The 16,227-nt window shown below is 49.7% G+C and overlaps 1 protein-coding gene across 1 annotated transcript in view; it reads right to left on the bottom strand.

Moving 5' to 3' along the window:
* The window catches only part of grin3b (glutamate ionotropic receptor NMDA type subunit 3B), a 40,202-nt gene that overhangs the window by 20,918 nt on the left and 3,057 nt on the right, over positions 1 to 16,227 (bottom strand). The window lies entirely within an intron of this gene.

A 16,227-nucleotide genomic window follows, 5' to 3' on the forward strand; every position in this document is an offset into this window, starting at 1 on the left:
TGTCGTGACAACAGAAAAACTGAGCACACTTGACTGTAGCTAATCACCAGTCAAAGATCCAAGATTATCCTCAATGTGCAAACACGTACTCCTGACAGTGACTCCCGTCACTAGAGGGTGCTGTCACTTGAATGTACACACGCTGAGTAACTCTGAGTCATCATGAGCTGCTCACTGAGCACAGAGATCAGCTGACACTAGCTGTGTCACAATTCAGGGGCCGCGGCCTTCAGAGAACTTGGCTTATGAAGGCATAGCTGTTGTAGACCGTGAAGGCTGAGCTGAAATGAGACGGTCTGGTCTACAGTAGATTAACGCTGTGCATCACCAGCTGTGCGTGCTGTTGCTGTCTTTTTCACAAACTTGAGGTTTTACGGCCCCTGGCTTTAACAATTGTACCATTAGCTGTTTGGACATAAGACAGTACTCACATTTAAAAGTGGATCTCTTTCTGTGTTGTTTGCTTTCATTACCGGCATGCAATGAATCTTGGGATAGGTTGGGCAATGAAGGCTCCACCTGTTGCCTAGGAAAAGAAGGCTGCATTTGCATTTGAAATTGGACAGTCTAGTCGCATCGCTGTGATGCTATCGGTCTTCAAATGCAGTCTCCGAAGGATGAGACCCTGAATTGGGATGCAGCTGCTGACTCATTCTCTCTCTCAGTGACGACCAACAGATGAGCTCATACTGAACTACAGCTGTTTACCAGGTGAGTGTAAACATTCATTCTGACCTGTCTTCAGCTCAGTGAGTGGACAGTCTTAAAGAGAGAAGGCTCTGAGTCTGCTGCTGTCAGATCCGTGAACAGAGAACTGGTTTCAGACAGTCAAGTGATCAGAGTCTGATCATGTGACCCTGGTTGGACCTGTCAACCAACAAGAAACAGAAAGAAGTCTTCATGTCTCTGCCAAAACCCCCACAGAAACACAAACCACCACAAAGAGACACACAACTCCCCCATGTCTGTGTTCTGATCCATGTGGGTTTATATACAGTATTTGTGGTGTATGTTACCGTGGTGATGAATGCTTAGACTAACATGTGACTGTTAGTCACTGTGAGCATGACAGTCTGTATTCAGCTAGTCTGAAGCTTCATCTCACTAAAAGCTGAGCAGAGTCCAGACTGTGATTAAAGAGAAGAGACAGATCGATGAGCTGCTGCTGCTGCATCCATCACAGCAACATCGCCCGCTGTTTACATCCTACATTAAGTAATCACTGCTCCGCTCAATCACACAGGTCCATAGTCAGCTGGGCGCTACACGAGACCAGTCCACCTCCACCTCCTCCAGTCCACCTCCTTCAGCCCACCTCCTCCAGCCCTCCTCCTTCAGTCCACCTCCGCCTCCTTCAGTCCAGCTCCGCCTCCTTCAGTCCAGCTCCGCCTCCTTCAGTCCAGCTCCGCCTCCTTCAGTCCAGCTCCGCCTCCTTCAGTCCAGCTCCGCCTCCTTCAGTCCAGCTCCGCCTCCTTCAGTCCAGCTCCGCCTCCTTCAGTCCAGCTCCGCCTCCTTCAGTCCAGCTCCGCCTCCTTCAGTCCAGCTCCGCCTCCTTCAGTCCAGCTCCGCCTCCTTCAGTCCAGCTCCGCCTCCTTCAGTCCAGCTCCGCCTCCTTCAGTCCAGCTCCGCCTCCTTCAGTCCAGCTCCGCCTCCTTCAGTCCAGCTCCGCCTCCTTCAGTCCAGCTCCGCCTCCTTCAGTCCAGCTCCGCCTCCTTCAGTCCAGCTCCGCCTCCTTCAGTCCAGCTCCGCCTCCTTCAGTCCAGCTCCGCCTCCTTCAGTCCAGCTCCGCCTCCTTCAGTCCAGCTCCGCCTCCTTCAGTCCAGCTCCGCCTCCTTCAGTCCAGCTCCGCCTCCTTCAGTCCAGCTCCGCCTCCTTCAGTCCAGCTCCGCCTCCTTCAGTCCAGCTCCGCCTCCTTCAGTCCAGCTCCGCCTCCTTCAGTCCAGCTCCGCCTCCTTCAGTCCAGCTCCGCCTCCTTCAGTCCAGCTCCGCCTCCTTCAGTCCAGCTCCGCCTCCTTCAGTCCAGCTCCGCCTCCTTCAGTCCAGCTCCGCCTCCTTCAGTCCAGCTCCGCCTCCTTCAGTCCAGCTCCGCCTCCTTCAGTCCAGCTCCGCCTCCTTCAGTCCAGCTCCGCCTCCTTCAGTCCAGCTCCGCCTCCTTCAGTCCAGCTCCGCCTCCTTCAGTCCAGCTCCGCCTCCTTCAGTCCAGCTCCGCCTCCTTCAGTCCAGCTCCGCCTCCTTCAGTCCAGCTCCGCCTCCTTCAGTCCAGCTCCGCCTCCTTCAGTCCAGCTCCGCCTCCTTCAGTCCAGCTCCGCCTCCTTCAGTCCAGCTCCGCCTCCTTCAGTCCAGCTCCGCCTCCTTCAGTCCAGCTCCGCCTCCTTCAGTCCAGCTCCGCCTCCTTCAGTCCAGCTCCGCCTCCTTCAGTCCAGCTCCGCCTCCTTCAGTCCAGCTCCGCCTCCTTCAGTCCAGCTCCGCCTCCTTCAGTCCAGCTCCGCCTCCTTCAGTCCAGCTCCGCCTCCTTCAGTCCAGCTCCGCCTCCTTCAGTCCAGCTCCGCCTCCTTCAGTCCAGCTCCGCCTCCTTCAGTCCAGCTCCGCCTCCTTCAGTCCAGCTCCGCCTCCTTCAGTCCAGCTCCGCCTCCTTCAGTCCAGCTCCGCCTCCTTCAGTCCAGCTCCGCCTCCTTCAGTCCAGCTCCGCCTCCTTCAGTCCAGCTCCGCCTCCTTCAGTCCAGCTCCGCCTCCTTCAGTCCAGCTCCGCCTCCTTCAGTCCAGCTCCGCCTCCTTCAGTCCAGCTCCGCCTCCTTCAGTCCAGCTCCGCCTCCTTCAGTCCAGCTCCGCCTCCTTCAGTCCAGCTCCGCCTCCTTCAGTCCAGCTCCGCCTCCTTCAGTCCAGCTCCGCCTCCTTCAGTCCAGCTCCGCCTCCTTCAGTCCAGCTCCGCCTCCTTCAGTCCAGCTCCGCCTCCTTCAGTCCAGCTCCGCCTCCTTCAGTCCAGCTCCGCCTCCTTCAGTCCAGCTCCGCCTCCTTCAGTCCAGCTCCGCCTCCTTCAGTCCAGCTCCGCCTCCTTCAGTCCAGCTCCGCCTCCTTCAGTCCAGCTCCGCCTCCTTCAGTCCAGCTCCGCCTCCTTCAGTCCAGCTCCGCCTCCTTCAGTCCAGCTCCGCCTCCTTCAGTCCAGCTCCGCCTCCTTCAGTCCAGCTCCGCCTCCTTCAGTCCAGCTCCGCCTCCTTCAGTCCAGCTCCGCCTCCTTCAGTCCAGCTCCGCCTCCTTCAGTCCAGCTCCGCCTCCTTCAGTCCAGCTCCGCCTCCTTCAGTCCAGCTCCGCCTCCTTCAGTCCAGCTCCGCCTCCTTCAGTCCAGCTCCGCCTCCTTCAGTCCAGCTCCGCCTCCTTCAGTCCAGCTCCGCCTCCTTCAGTCCAGCTCCGCCTCCTTCAGTCCAGCTCCGCCTCCTTCAGTCCAGCTCCGCCTCCTTCAGTCCAGCTCCGCCTCCTTCAGTCCAGCTCCGCCTCCTTCAGTCCAGCTCCGCCTCCTTCAGTCCAGCTCCGCCTCCTTCAGTCCAGCTCCGCCTCCTTCAGTCCAGCTCCGCCTCCTTCAGTCCAGCTCCGCCTCCTTCAGTCCAGCTCCGCCTCCTTCAGTCCAGCTCCGCCTCCTTCAGTCCAGCTCCGCCTCCTTCAGTCCAGCTCCGCCTCCTTCAGTCCAGCTCCGCCTCCTTCAGTCCAGCTCCGCCTCCTTCAGTCCAGCTCCGCCTCCTTCAGTCCAGCTCCGCCTCCTTCAGTCCAGCTCCGCCTCCTTCAGTCCAGCTCCGCCTCCTTCAGTCCAGCTCCGCCTCCTTCAGTCCAGCTCCGCCTCCTTCAGTCCAGCTCCGCCTCCTTCAGTCCAGCTCCGCCTCCTTCAGTCCAGCTCCGCCTCCTTCAGTCCAGCTCCGCCTCCTTCAGTCCAGCTCCGCCTCCTTCAGTCCAGCTCCGCCTCCTTCAGTCCAGCTCCGCCTCCTTCAGTCCAGCTCCGCCTCCTTCAGTCCAGCTCCGCCTCCTTCAGTCCAGCTCCGCCTCCTTCAGTCCAGCTCCGCCTCCTTCAGTCCAGCTCCGCCTCCTTCAGTCCAGCTCCGCCTCCTTCAGTCCAGCTCCGCCTCCTTCAGTCCAGCTCCGCCTCCTTCAGTCCAGCTCCGCCTCCTTCAGTCCAGCTCCGCCTCCTTCAGTCCAGCTCCGCCTCCTTCAGTCCAGCTCCGCCTCCTTCAGTCCAGCTCCGCCTCCTTCAGTCCAGCTCCGCCTCCTTCAGTCCAGCTCCGCCTCCTTCAGTCCAGCTCCGCCTCCTTCAGTCCAGCTCCGCCTCCTTCAGTCCAGCTCCGCCTCCTTCAGTCCAGCTCCGCCTCCTTCAGTCCAGCTCCGCCTCCTTCAGTCCAGCTCCGCCTCCTTCAGTCCAGCTCCGCCTCCTTCAGTCCAGCTCCGCCTCCTTCAGTCCAGCTCCGCCTCCTTCAGTCCAGCTCCGCCTCCTTCAGTCCAGCTCCGCCTCCTTCAGTCCAGCTCCGCCTCCTTCAGTCCAGCTCCGCCTCCTTCAGTCCAGCTCCGCCTCCTTCAGTCCAGCTCCGCCTCCTTCAGTCCAGCTCCGCCTCCTTCAGTCCAGCTCCGCCTCCTTCAGTCCAGCTCCGCCTCCTTCAGTCCAGCTCCGCCTCCTTCAGTCCAGCTCCGCCTCCTTCAGTCCAGCTCCGCCTCCTTCAGTCCAGCTCCGCCTCCTTCAGTCCAGCTCCGCCTCCTTCAGTCCAGCTCCGCCTCCTTCAGTCCAGCTCCGCCTCCTTCAGTCCAGCTCCGCCTCCTTCAGTCCAGCTCCGCCTCCTTCAGTCCAGCTCCGCCTCCTTCAGTCCAGCTCCGCCTCCTTCAGTCCAGCTCCGCCTCCTTCAGTCCAGCTCCGCCTCCTTCAGTCCAGCTCCGCCTCCTTCAGTCCAGCTCCGCCTCCTTCAGTCCAGCTCCGCCTCCTTCAGTCCAGCTCCGCCTCCTTCAGTCCAGCTCCGCCTCCTTCAGTCCAGCTCCGCCTCCTTCAGTCCAGCTCCGCCTCCTTCAGTCCAGCTCCGCCTCCTTCAGTCCAGCTCCGCCTCCTTCAGTCCAGCTCCGCCTCCTTCAGTCCAGCTCCGCCTCCTTCAGTCCAGCTCCGCCTCCTTCAGTCCAGCTCCGCCTCCTTCAGTCCAGCTCCGCCTCCTTCAGTCCAGCTCCGCCTCCTTCAGTCCAGCTCCGCCTCCTTCAGTCCAGCTCCGCCTCCTTCAGTCCAGCTCCGCCTCCTTCAGTCCAGCTCCGCCTCCTTCAGTCCAGCTCCGCCTCCTTCAGTCCAGCTCCGCCTCCTTCAGTCCAGCTCCGCCTCCTTCAGTCCAGCTCCGCCTCCTTCAGTCCAGCTCCGCCTCCTTCAGTCCAGCTCCGCCTCCTTCAGTCCAGCTCCGCCTCCTTCAGTCCAGCTCCGCCTCCTTCAGTCCAGCTCCGCCTCCTTCAGTCCAGCTCCGCCTCCTTCAGTCCAGCTCCGCCTCCTTCAGTCCAGCTCCGCCTCCTTCAGTCCAGCTCCGCCTCCTTCAGTCCAGCTCCGCCTCCTTCAGTCCAGCTCCGCCTCCTTCAGTCCAGCTCCGCCTCCTTCAGTCCAGCTCCGCCTCCTTCAGTCCAGCTCCGCCTCCTTCAGTCCAGCTCCGCCTCCTTCAGTCCAGCTCCGCCTCCTTCAGTCCAGCTCCGCCTCCTTCAGTCCAGCTCCGCCTCCTTCAGTCCAGCTCCGCCTCCTTCAGTCCAGCTCCGCCTCCTTCAGTCCAGCTCCGCCTCCTTCAGTCCAGCTCCGCCTCCTTCAGTCCAGCTCCGCCTCCTTCAGTCCAGCTCCGCCTCCTTCAGTCCAGCTCCACCTCCTTCAGTACACCTCTGCCAGTTAAACCCTGAATTTCACTGTCACCAGCGTCTGAAACAGGTTGGTGGGTCACTTACTAAACTAATGACTTTGGGTTTGTCAACACTTTCATTTTCATTTGCAAGTTCCAGAGCAAAGTGACTTAGTGGACACCAGCATGGACTTTTCTCTCCTTCACTTCCTGTCATTGATCTGACATCTAGGATCAGCTGATCTTAGTCGACACATGGACCTAGTACATTAATGGATCAGGATCCCTAGACCTCCACGGCCCTGAAACACTCTAGACCCTAATCCAGGTGATCAGGTTCAAGTCCTGCAGCAGTTATCCGATTGGTGCAGAGAATGGGTCAGGTCATCCATGTGATCACCCTGCTGATCTCACCAGCAGCGGTCTGAGACAGAGCAGAGGTCAAAGGTCAGCTGATGTAATTGTTGTTGTAGATTGAATTAACTGAAGGTCACAGTCATTACAGCACTGATGCATGCTGGGTAAATATGGCAGCCTGCCAGGTCTGTTTCACCAGACATTACAGAGTGTGACAAACAGCATTATCTGTCAACACACACACTGTGAGTTCATTCAGCACGTCTGATTGGATGAGGAGCAGAAAATAAATGACAGCAAACAGAATATAATTTTTCAGTTTGAATATAGGGGGGGGGGGGGGGGGGTACATGAGACACCCTGAAGTCTGCTAAGGACATGGTACAGACTTGATCTGAAGGTGGTGCTAGAGGAAAAGTCATCAGTGTTATTATAGTTCATCTCAACCACTTCTCATCACAGTCGAACAGTTACTGAATGTGGGGGTGGGGATGTCAGCACAAACAGAGCGCTGTGACAGCCAATCACAGACATGAACCCTGCTTCTGCTTCTTCTTCACTGCGTGGAACCATCCCCTTTATAATAAACATACAGAAACAAGCCCAGCCCCTGTCTCTGATGCTGGTCGTCCTGTCCGTGACTATTCAGCTGCTCTTGTCACTGGGTTCTCTCAGTTTGGAGGCAGCTTTTCAATCCGGTCTGAATTATTGATGGTCCTGTGATGCCTCTTGTTGATTCATTCAGTTCTTAAATACTTTTCCTTCTTTAACCAGTGAACTGAGCTGCAGCTTCACTGAGGCTGCGAGCGGGGATAGGAGGAAAAGTGAAATTACAGCAGTGCTGAAACAGATGCATCAACAGTTGCAGCATCACCTCATTTGATGAAGAGGAAGAAGATCAAAGGGGAAAACATCTGCAGGCTGAAAACTGAGCTCTCAGGATGAGACCGAAACTCGTCTTCAACAATCACAGGCAGAAATATTAAAACCAGAAGCACAGATACCACAGTGATTCCCAACCATGGTTTCATGTACCCCAGGGGTGTTTCTGTAGGTACCAGGATGTATGTGGCTTTGCTTGCTTGTCTAACTGCACTGTAAAAAGCTGATCAGTGAAGAGGGTATAACACAGCTGTCCTTGAAACGTAAAGGGGAATATGCAGCAGAAATAAAAAGACTGAAGTTTCTTCAGATGTAAAACCTGATGATTATGAGAAACTAATTAAATTATTATGACATTACATCCTTCATGAGTACAAACAGAACTTCTACTTAATCAGATTTTCTCAGATTCTTAAAAACTACATTTAAGGATCCCTTTATATAGATTTTTAATACAGCTGTAGTAGTAGTAGTAGTATAGTAGTTTATAGTAATATTTTCCCTCAGACTGTGTATATATAATGTATGTGTGTATTAATTTGTAATGTAAAGACAGAAAATCAATTCTGACTGAAATGTGTACATCATCATTCTTTCTAAATAAAAGCTCATAAAAGAAGATGGTCAAACCCAGAGCCAGTGTGGCTGTTATCTATCTGTACAATAAAAACTTGCAAAACCAGTAGTGGTGAGAGATAGTAAATACTTAAAGTTAAGACATGATACGATAATTAGGGATGATAATAGGTTATAATAATGACAGGGTATGATGGAGTACGATGGTGGGGTATGATGATGGGGTACCATGAGCGGGTACTCCTGCTCCGTCTGTCTGCTAAAAAATCAATGATTTATTAGATATGAGAAAATCTAATAACTAAAAAGATTATATTTCAGAAAGCGGGGGTCAGTCACCAAGAGTCTCTCCTCTGCAGTCTAGAAATTTTTCTGTTTATTTTAACATTATAATTTAGTAAAGTGCAGCATCCATTCAGCTGAAACACTGCTGTGACTGCTGCTCAGTTTGTTTTCTACTGCTGTAAAACATTAGTAATAATGAGACTGTTCCCCTCTCTGAGCTCTGAATGCAGATCTGAGAGGCTAAAGAAAAGCTCTTTATGCTTCACACATGTCACCAGCTGGATACTGAAGATACTGAAACCAAAAAGACAGACCAAAACACTGAGACTCAGGCAGTCTGTGACCCACCAAAACATCAGGAAATAAGGAGGAAACAACTTTTTTTTATGTGCTCTATAAATACATTTTTATTAGGGTATGATGACAGGGTATGATGACAGGGTATGATGACAGGGTATGATGACAGGGTATGATGACAGGGTATGATGACAGGGTATGATGACGGGGAATGATGGTGGAGTATGATGACATGGTATGATGACAGGTAAGATGACATTGTTTAGTGACAGGTAAGATGACAGGGTATGATGACAACAGGGTATGATGATGTGGTATGATGACAGGGTATAATGACGGGGAACAATGGTGGAGTATGATGATGTGGTATGATGACAGGGAACGACGGTGGCGGTAAGAAAAGAGGCTGGAAACAATTACACATTGAAAGAAGTAAAACACATCTACTTTTAAAATAAACTAGCTAACTGAAAGAAAGTTTGCTAGCTATGTGATTCTCACAGTTGGAATCAGTTAAAGGAGAGTGTTGTTGCCATGGAGACAGAACAGTAACAGCAAAGAGGTAGAATCACAGAACAATACCTTGCCAACTGTAACTGTGCTAGAGCCAAGAAAAAACACAAAGAGGCCAAACTCTTGACCAATGCAGAACAGCTGTTTGCTGACCACATCATATGCAACAGGTAAAAAATCAACAACATCCTCTTTCATACAGACATCAACATGTGGAAGCATCTACAAACCTCTGCTTAGGTTTACTATAGACAGATACAGACAGACAGACAGACAGACAGATACAGACAGACAGATACACACAGGCAGACAGATACATACAGGCAGACAGATACACATAGGCAGACAGATACACACAGGCAGACAGATACACACAGGCAGACAGATACAGACAGACAGATACACACAGGCAGACAGATACACACAGGCAGACAGATACACACAGGCAGACAGATACAGACAGACAGATACACACAGGCAGACAGATACACACAGGCAGACAGATACAGGAAGACAGATACAGACAGATACAGACAGGCAGACAGATACAGACAGATAGATACAGAGAGACAGACAGATACAGACAGGCAGACAGATACAGGCAGACAGATACAGGCAGACAGATACAGGCAGACAGATACAGGCAGACAGATACAGGCAGACAGATACAGGCAGACAGATACAGGCAGACAGATACAGGCAGACAGATACAGGCAGACAGATACAGGCAGACAGATACAGGCAGACAGATACAGGCAGACAGATACAGGCAGACAGATACAGGCAGACAGATACAGGCAGACAGATACAGGCAGACAGATACAGGCAGACAGATACAGGCAGACAGATACAGGCAGACAGATACAGGCAGACAGATACAGGCAGACAGATACAGGCAGACAGATACAGGCAGACAGATACAGGCAGACAGATACAGGCAGACAGATACAGGCAGACAGATACAGGCAGACAGATACAGGCAGACAGATACAGGCAGACAGATACAGGCAGACAGATACAGGCAGACAGATACAGGCAGACAGATACAGGCAGACAGATACAGGCAGACAGATACAGGCAGACAGATACAGGCAGACAGATACAGGCAGACAGATACAGGCAGACAGATACAGGCAGACAGATACAGGCAGACAGATACAGGCAGACAGATACAGGCAGACAGATACAGGCAGACAGATACAGGCAGACAGATACAGGCAGACAGATACAGGCAGACAGATACACACAGGCAGACAGATACACACAGACAGATAGATACAGACAGACAGACAGATACAGACAGACAGATACAGACAGACAGATACAGGCAGACAGACAGACAGACAGACAGATACAGACGGATACAGGCAGACAGATACAGACAGACAGACAAACAGATACAGACAGATACACACAGACAGACAGATACAGGCAGACAGATACAGACAGACAGATACAGACAGATACAGGCAGACAGACAGACAGACAGATACACAAAGACAGACAGATACACACAGACAGACAGATACAGGCAGACAGACAGTGTCAGAGAGTGGTTTGATATTCTGTTCTGCTCTCTTACTGGATGGTGTTATCAAGCAGTAACCCCCACCCACCCTCCATCCTCTTCCTCTAATCACACACACACACTTTTTTCTTCTTTTTCTATTAAAGTTCAGCAGCAGCTGAGGAGCTCGATAATGAAATCTGTTCTGTTCTCTGCTGAACCTCTCTGATCATCTCCTCCTACTCCTCCTTGTCCTCCTCCTACTCCTGCTTCTGTTCTCCTTCCTCCTTTTCCTTCCTCCTCCTCCTTTTCTTCTGTTCTTCTTCCCCCTACTCCTCCTTCTCCTACGGCTTCTGTTCTCCTTCCTCCTTTTCCCTCCTCATCCTCCTCACTCTGAACCTTCCTCCTCTCTGTGTGGACACATTAATCTTTTCATTAAGATAATTTAATTGGCAGCAGACGGAGACGACAGACCACAGAAACTTCAAACACATTGATGGAAAAATTAAAGAAGATATTTCTGTAATTTCATTCTTTTGTCCATGTGACGTTTGTCCTGAGGGGGGTGCTACAGAAAAAGTCTTTCAAATCTAAAGTGATGATGCCTCAGTTTGTAAACCTTCATAAAAAGGATTAGAAAACAAAACAAATAAATACAAACACAAAAATCCAGATGAGGCCTCCAGGCTGCGATTGGCTGCCACAATCAACGACATTGGCGCTGAAAATATCAATATTTTAAATGAACGCATTGCCCCCCCCCCACACACACACACACACACATCAACAGAAGGTGACACCTGACACATCTCACACGCTGTTTGTGTTTAAAATGAGCTGAGCTCAGTTTGACACGCTCGTCTGAATGACAGGCTCTGATTGGCCCGTCAGACTGAAACCCTGATTACGTGGTTCACTGACAACCTTTAATGACGCCTGGATATTAAATCTACGAGCCTCAGCTGCGTGTTTTCTTCATGTTCATGATAAAACACTTGTTCATCCTGTTGTTTATCTTCATCTGTCCATCATTTCAAACAACACACAGCTGGTGTTACCGTGGAGACAGACAGGAAGTGACAGACAGCAGCCGAGTGACAGAGGAGACGTCAGGATAATCCTCCTCTGATCAAAGAGTTTCTATAGGAAAGACGTCTCACTCCATCAGCAAGGATTTATTTACACAACCACAACTACACACTGCCACACAAACACACAACAACTACACACTGTCATACAAACACACAACTACACAATGTCACACAAACATACAACTACACACTGTCACACAAACACACAACAACTACACACTGTCATACAAACACACAACTACACACTGTCACACAAACACACAACAACTACACACTGTCACACAAACACACAACAACTACACACTGTCACACAAACACACAACTACACACTGTCACACAAACACACAACTGCACACTGTCACACAAACACACAACTACACACTGTCACACAACTACACACTGTCACACTAACACACAACTACACACTGTCATACAAACACACAACTACACACTGTCACACAACTACACACTGTCACACAACACACAACTACACACTGTTCCTGGTCCTGCGGTGCTCTGGGTCCTGGTCCTGCTGCAGTCCCTCACTTAGTTCAGAGACCACAACTGGAGAAGTTCAGGGTCAATGACTTCATATATATGTAGAAAACAGCACTGTTGGTATCAATGCTGTTGCAAATAAGTATCTGATCCGATACTCATTTTTAGTATCGATTAATATCTGAGTATTGATTTTTCTGAAAACCCTAGTGTGAGTGCGTGAGTGTGAGTGTGTGTGAGTGTGTGTGTGTGTGTGTGTCTGTGTGTGTTAGTCCTACGATGACACTGTTCAATACTGCCATGACGATGTGACTGCGATAAATAAACAAATACTGAAGTGTTCATTTACAGTTTAGCTGAGTGAAGCTGAATGAAGAACCAGGACGAAGGTCACTATAGGTCATCTCCTCCGTCCTCCTCCCTCCACTGCAGGTAACACTGCTGGGGGGGAGCTGTTTTACTCATAGACGTTGTGATGACACTCACACTCAGAGCTACGACTGTAGTTGTTGTCAGCTCCAGTAAAAAGTTCCCTCCTCACTGGTCTCCAGCTCTGTGCTGTCTGTGTGTGAGAGGCTGCAGCACGACACCAAACGCTGTAGTTCTTTTCCAGTTCATTTGTTTCAGGTGCTGCACCTTGAAAACCCTGCGTACATGGCCTGTGTAAATGAAATGACTTTTTCTAATTCATGGCGTTTCTTTCTCTCTGTGATGTGTTTACTGCACATGTTCATAACGCGACGACGATGAGAATAAGATAAATCGGTCAGCAATAGTGTGTGTGTGTGTGTGTGTGTGTGTGTCAGTTTTTCAGCCTGCAGAGACTGATGCAGCTGATCAGATGTCTTTGGGTTCAGACTCTCTTGCTTCTGTTCTGTTCTCCTAACCAAACTAAGTCCAACCCTAACTTCATTCAAATTCCTGTTGTTTGATCAGCACAGCTGGTTGTGTAACTACACATTATGTAACCAGGAAACCGAACCTCATTCATATTGTCAAAGGTTTTATCAGCTCGTTTCACAGCCAGCGACAGGTGGCTTCAAAAACCTTGTTTACATGTTTTAGAGTATAAACACAAAACAGAGCAACAACTAAACAACCAACAACATCATCACATGACCTCATCCTGTCAGCATCATCAAACTCCAAATTCTGTTACAATAATAATATATAAAAGCAACCAAACTCAATTCATTATTTGTAAGATTTTATCAGCTCATTTCTCAGTGACAGAAAGATGAACTAAGCTGCAGTGAAAACATGTGACCTGCAACAAAGAAAGTCATGTGACCTTCTTCACAGTCAGCCAAACTCCAATCATATTTTGTATTTGACTTAGCAGCTGAAATAAAAAGCTGTCGTTGACCAACTGTGACCTGATCAGAGAAATCTGCTGTGTAAACATCAAACAGCAGCAGTCTCTGAGTCTCTGAGTCTCTGAGTCTCTGAGTCTCTGAGCAGATGTTGGAGCTCCATCAGAGAATCTCTGAAATCAACAAAAACAAAACAGCAGCAGGAATCAGCTGGTTTGTTATTGACATGTCAGTAAACTACAAACATGAGTTACTGCTCAAATAAAAACCAACAGGATGAAATAATAAAACATGAGCCTTTCAAATTCAAATAACAGAAAGAATTAATGATATTTAGACACTTTTATTAAATAAAGGAAAAGAGTGCTTTAGACAATGAGGGGATTTAGTGAAACATTATTTATGTATTTAGTGTTTTGTCATGATAATGATATTGTTATTTATACATATACATATATATATATATATATATATATATATCCTCCGTTTATTTATATGTAAATTCGCAGAGTGACAGAAGAGAGCCGCCAAACACGACGCTAGTCGTTTTTAACAAAGACAAAGTGGCTGAGGATCAGTAACGTCTCCAGATCAACTCCGAACAACTGAATGAAAAACTTGAAAAATGCTCCGGTGGATGCTTATACTTCAATATCGCTGATTCGCTCATTTCGCTGTCAATCAAAAAGGGACTCAGCCTCAGACAGATCATCCAATCATCATGCAGAAGCCGAGTGTCCGGGCCAGCCCACTGCCCCATAGACCCCCAGAGACGCTGAGCGTCCGATGGGCGGGACAAAGCCCAGCATTTATCCAATGACCGTCTAGTTTCGCTGCAGTGGAACAACCCACTCTGTGCTTCCCCACTGAAGTCAGTAGACGCTCGGCGTCTGCACTGTGTAAAGCGCTGTGACGCTACGGGGATGAATGAGAAGGAAGTCGTGTCGGTTACCTGTGATAAGTAGCTGATTCTGAACAAAAGATGAACGTGTTCTAGCGCATATTTAGTCAATGAAATGTACACACAACAGCACATATTTGACCACTTATTTTGTTGACATTTTAGGGGACGCTGAGCTTCCCCTGCATCTTAGAGCAATCGCCACTGATATATACACACACACATAAATCTGGATCTATGGATTTCGTGTTTCTGTTGTTTCTACATGTATGTGGCTCTACTGTGGTCAAACTACAATGGTGCATCCCTTTAAATGTTGCTGTAACAAGAAATTGTAGGACGGCATTATCTCCTTTCCTGTGGTAACAGAAGTTCCAGTATCTCCTTTGCTAAAGGAGATAAGATAGGAAGCAGTGGAGCTCCTTTCCTCAGCTCTGATCACGGCTGTAAACTGTAAAAACTGTGACTGATTGAACTGAAAACTCAGAGGAAACATGTTCTCATCATGTTTTATAAGATCAGTGAAGTTCTTGGTCTTTGAACAGAGAAAACTGAATCAGAACAGAGAACCATGTCACTGACATGTTCACCACCTGTTCACTTCAGCTACATTTCTCTGCTGCTGCTCTTTCAACATGCAAATTAACATTACATCACAGACAAAGGTTGGAGCCTGAAACGGCTCCACCTGTCCACCTCCTGCCTCTGACCAGCCCCCCCCCCCCCCCCCTCCCCACACACACACACACACACACACACACACACACACACACACACACACACACACACACAGTTTAATCTACAGCAGCCTGAAGCCTCTGTCACCCTGCAGCTGAAACTGGGCCAAAAAGAAGACCTCCCTCCCCCTCCTCTCTTTCTGCCTGTGTGTGATCAGCAGCTGAAGTTGCTGCCGACAGCAGACTGAGGATCGACTGTGACTCTGCTGCTTCATCCTGTGACACAGTGATAATCCTCCTGTGATCTCTGACAGACTGTCATCCAACTTCAACCTGAACACAAACACAAGGTCACAGTCGTCCTCCTTCCTCTGCTGCTGCTAATCACGCTTCCTGTTCATTACGCTTCCTGTTCTTCCTATTCATCATGCTTCCTGTTCATCACGCTTCCTGTTCATCAGGCTTCTTGTTCTTCCTGTTCATCACGCCTCCTGTTCTTCCTGTTCATTACGCTTCCTGGTCATTACGCTTCCTGGTCATCACGCTTCCTGTTCATCACGCTTCCTGTTCATTACGCTTCCTGTAACAGCCCCACCCTGGTCATTACGCTTCCTGTTCATTACGCTTCCTGGTCATTACGCTTCCTGGTCATCACGCTTCCTGGTCATTACGCTTCCTGTTCATTACGCTTCCTGTTCATCACGCTTCCTGTTCATTACGCTTCCTGTTCATTACGCTTCCTGTTCATTACGCTTCCTGTTCATTATGCTTCCTGTACATGTGATAAATGACACATGTGATAAATGACACGTGTGATAAATGTTAGCATGATAAATGACAGGCAGCTCAATGTTGACCGAGGTGCCGGTCACCAGGGGGACACGGACGAAGATGTGGACACGTCTGACTGTCAGGACAAAGACACTTCTGAGGTACCAGCTGAGATCCAAACTGATCGCCTTTCAGCTTGGATCTTCAGACCCTGCAGAGTCCTGATCCTGTTTCAGCTGACACCTGAAGAGTCTGAAGACTGGATCTGAATGAATCATATTCAGTGTTGTTGTACCATGAAGGACAAGATTTGGGATGGGTATCGTTAACATTTTAACAGTACTACTACTCTTGCTGATACTGCTCATCGATCCAGTACTTTAACAGTACTCTTACCGATACATTTTGAGGAAGAAAAAAAAACTTGAACATTATTTGGTTCTCTCTGCCATTGTTATCTATCTAAAGGTAGGCTACGAGCCTGAGCTGGTGTGTGCGCTGCACTGTCTGGTGTGTGTGTGTCACTGGAACAACAGCCCCACCCCCCTGCCCTCCGCTCACACAAACAGCAGGCAGAGAGAGAGAGAGAGAGAGAGAGAGAGAGATCTCTTAGCGAAATACATCAAACATGAACGGATATTTGACGGAGTTGGTGAAATAAATGTGCAAGATAACGTTTATCTAGCCGAGAAAAAAAAAACAGCTTATTGGTACTGCGTTCTTGAATAATGTTGCCC

Source organism: Seriola dumerili, unplaced genomic scaffold (genome assembly GCF_002260705.1).
Source record: "Seriola dumerili isolate Sdu_G_001 unplaced genomic scaffold, Sdu_1.0 BDQW01000592.1, whole genome shotgun sequence".
NCBI classification, from domain to species: Eukaryota; Metazoa; Chordata; class Actinopteri; order Carangiformes; family Carangidae; genus Seriola; species Seriola dumerili.